The following is a 7,342-nucleotide window of genomic DNA, read 5'->3' as shown; positions in this document are numbered from 1 at the left end:
ATATATATACACACACACACATATATATACACATATATATACACATATATATACGCATGGGGCAGGCCACACGGCTTGTGGGATCTTAGTTCCCTGACCAGGGATTGAACCCAGGCCCTTGGCAGTGGGAGCGCCAAATCTTAACCACTGGATCGCCAGGGAAGTCCCTGTTGTCTTTTTCTTTTATGTCTCCTGGGTTCCGTTTGGGGTGAGATGGGATAAACCCTGTCTCGTTCGCTGAGTGCAGCTATAAGAAGAAGGTAATGCATGAGGTACTGAGGGCTCTGAAGCCTGAGCAGACTGGGGGGAGAACGAGAATGTGAAGCACCACCAACCTGGCGGTGAGTTTCTGGATCTTCCCCCCATATCCCCAGGCTGGACTCCGCCTGGTCCAGAAGCCAGACATGGGGACACGACAGGGACAGAGGGCTCCAGGAGGGGCCCCCTAGTTCTGGCTCAGGGAGGGAAAGAAGAGAGACTGGGAGAAGAGAGATTGGGAGGGGGGGTTCCGTTTGCTGCTTCGGGGCACCTGGGCAATCCTACCTCCACCCAGGCTGCAGTCAAGGCATCAGGGTTCATAGGCACCTTTTTAGGGAGAAGACCCTCCTCTCCAGTCAGAGGAGACGTGGTCCCAGAGGGTGGGACCCAGTTGCCTCGAGCAGACGGGGAGAGCCAGGCCCTTCTCTCTTTCCCAAGATGCAGGCACAGTGAGGGGGAGTGTGCAGGAGGGTGGGGTGACTAAAGCCCCCAACTTCTGCCAGAGGACTGGAAAGGGGAGCCCCAGGGAGCCCGAAAGTAACGGAGGCATGCCGGAGGAGGGGCTCCAGAAGGCAACCCGCGAAGCTGTTCATGACTTTTGGGCTCAACCCCAAGCCACGTGTGCCCGGGTCCAGTCCCAAGTGTCACCCTGAGTCCGAGGACTGAACTACAGGACGCAGCACTGCACGAGTCCCACACTGGCCACTGGGCAGTGCCCACACAGGACGGATTCAAATAACACTGCAAAGGCTTTGAAAACAGAACTGACGTTGAAACCACTACCCACAGAAGGCTATTTGGAATTTTCTGCCTGAACCCAACTGGGTTGATTGCATGCTAAAACAAAAATATCACCATTCTCAATAGGATTTAAACAAGACCAGATATTCATAACATACCGTTTGAATGTGCAGAATTACTCTGCATATGAAGAGCCAGGAAAATCCAACCCACAAGGGAAAAGAAAGTCCAACGCCATCATGTCACAAATATTCTCAACAAAATACTAGCAGATAGAAGCAAGCAACGTAAAAAATAAAAACAAAGAAACACCACAACCAAAGGGAGGTTATCTCAGGAAAGCAAATAAATCAGTGTGATCCACCGTATCGACAATCTAAGGAAGAGACCGTGTGATCACATCAACTCATGCATAGAAAGCATTCAACAGAGTTCAATATCCATCCATGATAAATACTCAGCAAACCAGAAATAGGAGAAATTTTACTAAATTTAATAAAGGGTATCTAAAAAGAAAAAAAAAAGAGACAAAACAAAACTACAACTAACATGATAGTTAATAATGAAGGACTGGGTGTTTTGCCCTAAGATCAGAAACAAGGCAAAGATGTCCACTCTATCCATTACTATCTGCTATTGTACCAGCAGTCCTAGCCAATGCAATAAAATAAGAAAACTAAATAAATGACATACAGAATAGAAGGGAAGAAATAAGACTCACTCTATTCGTAGATGGCATGAAAGTCTATGTAGAAAATCCCAAAAGTTCTACCAAAAAAAAAAATCTGAGTACTAATAAGTGAGGTTAGCAAGGTTGCAGGATACAAGGTCAAAACAACTTCTATCCTGCTTCTACTGGAAGCAAACAACTGAAAACCAAAATTTTTAAAGCAATAACATTTACTTTAGCTCCCCCCCAAATTAAATACTTGGGTATAAATCTAACAAAACACATACAGGATTTATATGCGGAAAATGTCTGTTCAAATTCTTTACACATTTTTCCATTGCGTTATGGTCCTTTTATTGTTGAGTTGTAAGAAGGAATTCTTTTTATGTTTTGTATACAAGTCTCTTACCAGATATGTAATTTGAAAATATTTTCTCCAATTCTGTGGGCTGTCTTTTCAATTTTTTTGATGGTGTCCTCTGGAGCTTAAAAACTTTTGATGACACATGCCGCAACGAAGATCCCACGTACCGCAACTAAGACCCAGCGCGGCCAAAGTAAATAAATAAATAAATATTAAAAAAAACCCTTTGATGAAGTTGTTTATCTATCGCATCTTTTGTTGCTTGTGCTTTCGGTATCATATCTAAGAAGGTTTTGCCCAACCCTAGTCATAAAGCTTTTCCCCCATGTTCTCTTCTAAGAATTTTATAGGTTTAGGTTTTACATTTAGGTCTATGATCCATTTTTAGTTAAATTTTATGGATGCTGTAAGAAAGGGATCTGTTATGGGTTAAATTATGGTGCCCCAAAAGATATGCTGAAGTCCCAGTACCTGTGAGTGGGACCTTATTTGGAAACAGAGTCTTTGCAGATGTAATCAACTTAAATTGAGGTCATATTGGAGTAGGGCGGGCCCTAAATCCAATGCCTAGTGTCCTTATAAGGAAAGAGAGATTTGAAGACACAGACACATACACAGAGGAAAGAAGACCATGCGATGACAGAGGCAGCTCTTGGAGCGATGCAGCTGCAAACCAAGGGATGCCAAGGCTTGCTGGCCACCACCGGAAGCAGGAGCAAATCCTCACTCAGAGCGCCCAGAAGGAACCACCCCCGCCAGCACCTTGATCTCAGACCTCTAGCCTGCAGAACTGTGAGAGAACAAATTTCTATTATAAGACGTCCAGTTTGTGGTCATTTATTACAGCAGCCCTAAGAAACTAATACAGGATCCAGTTTACTTCCTTTGCATATAAAAATTTCATTCTTTTGCATATCCAGTTGTCCCAGTACCATTTGTTGAAAAGACTTTCCTTTCCCACTGAATTGTCTTAGCACCCTTTCAAAAATCAATTGACCACAAATGCAAGGGTTTATTTCTGGATTCTCAATTCTGTTCCATTGGTCTATATGTCTACTCTTATTACAGTACCACACTGTCTTTTCTTTTTTTATATTTATTTATTTATTTTGGCTGTGCCGGGTCTTAGTTGCAGCACACAGGATCTTTAGTTGCGGCATGCAAACTCTTAGTTGTGGCATGTGGGGTCTAGTTCCCTGACCAGGGATTGAACCCGGGCCCCCTGCATTGGGAGCGCAGAGTCCTAGCCACTGGACTACCAGGGAAGTCCCGCACACTTTTTTTTTTCAAATAAACAATAATTTTATAGATAACTTTAGGATGTATGAATGTGATAAAGAATGCTTCAGGTGGGGTGTGCTACTTTATTATTTTTTTAATATAAATTTATTTACTTATTTATTTTTTTTTGGCTGTGTTGGGTCTTTGTTGCTGGGCGTGGGCTTTCTCTAGTTGCGGCGAGCGGGGGCTACTCTTGGTTGCGGTGCGTGGGCTTCTCATTGCGGTGGCTTCTCTTGTTGCGGAGCACGGGCTCCAGGCACGCGGGCTTCAGTAGTTGTGGCACGTGGGCTCAGTAGTTGTGGCTCGTGGGCTCTAGAGCGCAGGCTCAGTAGTTGTGGCACACGGGCATAGTTGCTCTGCGGCATGTGGGATCTTCCTGGACCAGGGCTCGAACCCGTGTACCCTGCATTGGCAGGCGGATTCTTTTTTTTTTTTAACATCTTTATTGGAGTATAATTGCTTTACAATGGTGTGTTAGTTTCTGCTGTATAACTGCACACTGTCTTGATTACTGTAGCTTGTGGTAAGCTTTGAGATTGAGAAGTGTGACTCCTCCAACTATGTTCTTCATTTTTGAGATTGTTTTGGCTATTCTGTATCCCTTGCATTTCCATGTGATTTTAGGATCAGTTCGTCACTTTTGAAAAAAGCCGTCTGAGGTTTTGATAGGGACTGCATTGAATCTATAGATCAATCTGGTGATAAACGTAACATGTCTTTTCCATTTATTTAGACCTTTTTTAATTTCCTTCACCTGTGTTTTGTAGTATTTAGAGCACAAATTTTACCCAACATTTGGTTAAATTTATTCCTAGTCTATTCTTTTTGATGCTGTTATAAGTGAAATTGTTTTTCTTAACTTCATTTTTGGATTATTCACTGCTAGTGCATAGAAATACAATGGACTTTTGCATATTGATCTTGTATCCTGCAGCCCTGCTGAACTCATTTATTAATCCTAATATTTCTTTGTGGATTCCTCAGGATTTTCTATATACAAGTTCTTGTAATATCATCTGCAAATATAGTTCTACTTCTTCATTTCCAACCTGGATGCCTTTTTTTTTTTTTTTACTTGGTTAATTGCCCTGGCTGGAACCTCCAATATAATGTTGAATAGAAGAGACAAGAGTAAACATCCTTGCCTTGTTCCTGATCTTGGGGGAAAGCTTTCAATATTTCACCATTAAGTATTATGTCAACTGTGGAGTTTGGGTAGATTCCTTTCATCAGGTTGAGGAAGTTCCTTTCTATTCCTTGTTTGTTGAATGTGACCAATTAGCTCTAACTAAGGTGTGAAGGTGATTCAACAGAGAAGGGATAGTACTTTCACTAAATTGGACAACCATATGCAAACAAAAACAAAAACCCTCAACCTAAACCTCAAATCTCATACAAAAATTAACTCAAAATGGATCATACACCTAAATGTAAAACTATAAAACTTTTAGAAGGTAATGTAAAAGGAAATCTTCACGACCTGGTGCTGGTCAAAAACAAACAAACAAACATGACACTAAAAGCACAGTCCACAAACAATAAATTGATAAACTGGACTTCATCAAAATCAAAAACTTTGCTCTGTAAAATTCAAGTTTCAAGGAACAGTTAATTCCTAACTTAACAAGTTTTTCCAGAAAATAAGTGGCAAAGGCTGTGATGAGGCCAATGTAATCTTGATTCCAAAACATAATAAGGAACATATGAAGACAAAAAAGAAAATTATAGACCTATTTCACTTCAAACATAGATATGAATGTTCTAAATAAAATTTTAGCTAACCAAAACCAACTGTATATTTAAAAGTTATAGTATGATCAAATGGGACTTCTCACGGGAATGCAAGGATGGTTTGACTTGGGAAAGGGTGTTGATGTGTTAATATAATGTAATTCATTACAATAAAGTAAAGGAGAAAATCATATGATTGTCTTGATTAATAAAGACAAAGCACTTAATAGTTACGATTCTAAAAAAGCTCCTAGGAAAATAAGAGTGGAAGGAAACTTTCTAAAACCTATAAAGAGTTGGGACTTCCCTGGTGGTCCAGTGGTAAAGAATCCGCCTTACAATGCAGGGGACGTGAGTTCAATCCCTGGTCAGGGAACTAGGATCCCACATGCCGCGAGGCAACTAAGCCCGCGCGTCACAACTACTGAGCTCGTGCGCCTCAACTAGGGCCCGCGTGCCACAAACTACAGAGCCCATGCGTCCTGGAGCCTGCGCGCCACAACTAGAGAAGAGAAAACCCGCACACCACAACTAGAGAGAAACCCGCACACGGCAACAAAGATCCTGCACGCCACAACGAAAGATCCTGCACGCCGCAACTAAGACCCAACAAGCCAAAAGTAAAAATAAGATAAATAAATAATAAATAAATCTTTAAAAAAAAAAGGTATAATAAGTTATGTACCAAAAGCGCACAGCAAGCACCATACTTAATGGAGAACCTTAGCTACATGCCCTTGAAGACTGAGAATAAGCGTTAGCAAGATGGCCATAATGAAACTACCATCATCACAGTATCTTCCTACACCAGCAACAGTAGGCAATAAATCTCTTCATATAGAACCCCTACTGGCTCTGCTCCTCTGGTTGGACCCTGATGAAACACACGGTGATAAAAGCAGCGTAGTGTTAGTACATGAACTGACCAGTGGAACAGAAGGGAGGTCAGGATAGATGGGAGCTGAATATGGAGAAGGCCCAGATCAACGAGGACAGGATACGTCTGTGTGTAGACGGTGTTGGAAACTGGCTCACCACATGGAAGAGACCTGGATTCCTGCCCGACACCACACACAGAGGTGGACTCTGAATGGAGTGAAGACCTAAACGTTGAAGAAAAAACTGACAGAAGGAAATGTAGGAGAATATGACACAAGAGAGGGAAGCATGTCTTCAAATGTTAATTGTAAAAAGCAAGAGGCAAAAACATGATGAATCAATTAAAACAAACTTTAAATTTTCTATTCAACAAAGGGAAACCATGAGCAAACTTTTAGACAGATGACAGAATGCAGATGATATTTATAATGTGTAAAACCAATGAAGGGGGCTTCCCTGGTGGCGCAGTGGTTGAGAGTCCGCCTGCCGATGCAGGGGACAGGGGTTCATGCCCTGGTCTGGGAGGATCCCACATGCCGTGGATAGGCTGGGCCCGTGGGCCATGGCCGCTGAGCCTGCGCGTCCGTAGCCTGTGCTCCGCAGTGGGAGAGGCCGTAGCAGTGAGAGGCCCGCGTATCGCAAAAAAAAAAAAAAACCAATGAAGGATTCATATCTCGAGTTTTCAAAGAACTTCTGCAAAGCAATTTTTGAAAGTCAGCCGCCCCCAAACACCAACAATTAAAGGATATGACCAGCCAGTTACAGAAGAGGAAGGCCCCAAAACTAAGCAAGTGCATGAAAAGATGGTCAATTCAATGATTAGAGAAATGTCAAGTAAACCTGCAGAAGCTAGGACATGCTGAGGGAGGGTCACAGGGACCGAGGATGTAGGAACTGGTGGGACCATGGACTGGAACATCCAACCGACCACCTGGAGAACCCACTGGTCTGCTCCAGGTGTGCACCCCAAAGCCCTGCTCCCACAGGTCCACCCACGAGCAGGGGCTTTTGTGAGGCAGCCAGGGTGTCCACGTGTAGGAAATGGTAAATGTAGCGAATCTGGGACCTTATCTGCTGGGCAGAAGCAGCGAAGAGCTGTACACACAGCTTCGAGGACACAGCTTTAAACACACACTACAGGGAGTTCCCTGGCGGCCCAGTGGTTAGGACTCTGGACTTTCACTCCTGAGGGCATGGGTTCAATGCCTGGCCAGGGAACTAAGATCCCACAAGCCACTCGACAAAAAAAAAAATAAAGTAAAATAAATGAAATACAATAAAACACAATACAAAGTGGAAAGAAACAGAATAGGGAAACACAAAGACTTGAGTTGATTAGGGCCACAGTTCCCAAACTGTGTGCCGAGGCACCCCAGGGTGCTGCAGTGAATTCTCAGGGGCACTACAGGGTATTTTCC

This window comes from Aethalodelphis obliquidens, unplaced genomic scaffold (assembly GCF_003676395.1).
Source record: "Aethalodelphis obliquidens isolate GAN/ISIS:26980383/991018 unplaced genomic scaffold, ASM367639v1 scaffold21, whole genome shotgun sequence".
In the NCBI taxonomy this organism is placed as follows: Eukaryota; Metazoa; Chordata; class Mammalia; order Artiodactyla; family Delphinidae; genus Aethalodelphis; species Aethalodelphis obliquidens.
Note: the sequence above shows the minus strand (reverse complement) of the source record.